General features: G+C 35.2%; 1 pseudogene; it reads right to left on the reverse strand.

The window, feature by feature from the left end:
* Positions 1 to 682, reverse strand: part of LOC101562608 — a 45,813-nt pseudogene that overhangs the window by 44,028 nt on the left and 1,103 nt on the right.

A 682-nucleotide genomic window follows, 5' to 3' on the forward strand; every position in this document is an offset into this window, starting at 1 on the left:
GGTTCTTTCCATTCTCATTCCCGGAGCTATGATCAATTTGCTGCCTCTCTAGAACATCATTTAGTAGTCTGTGTAGGCTTGGTTTTGTCATCATGAAATTCTTTAGTTGTTCTTTGTCATGGAAATATTACATTTCTCCATTATATTTGAAAGAGAGTTTTGCAGGATAGATCAGTCTGGTTTGGAATTTGTTTTCTTGCAAGACCTGAAGTACTTTGCTCCATGCTCTTCTTGACTTGATAGTTTGTGAAGAAAAATCTGCCATTATTCTGATGATTTTTTCCTTTCAATGTGATCTGTTTCTTTTCTTTAGCGGCTTTTAGTATACTATTCCTATGCTGAATTTCTGGGATCTTGATTATTATGTGTCTGTGTTTGGTTTTCATCGGATTGATATTATTTGGATTTCTATATGCTTCAGTTACAGGAATATCAGATTGGTGCCCCATATTTGGGAAGTTTTCTGCTATCACTTCTGCCCATATTCTTTTTATATCATTTGTATTGACTCCTTCCTTCTCATTGATGCCTATTGGTCTCACATTGTTCATCTTTGCATCGCCTTGCAGGTATTTAATTATTTTTTCCTGCATCCTAGTTATTTTTAAGAGATCTTTTCTTACTTTTTCACTAGCTGCAATGGTGTCTTTCAGGTCAGAAAGTCTATTTTCACTTTCACGCA

Source organism: Octodon degus, unplaced genomic scaffold, assembly GCF_000260255.1.
Source record: "Octodon degus isolate 3935 unplaced genomic scaffold, OctDeg1.0 scaffold00403, whole genome shotgun sequence".
In the NCBI taxonomy this organism is placed as follows: Eukaryota; Metazoa; Chordata; class Mammalia; order Rodentia; family Octodontidae; genus Octodon; species Octodon degus.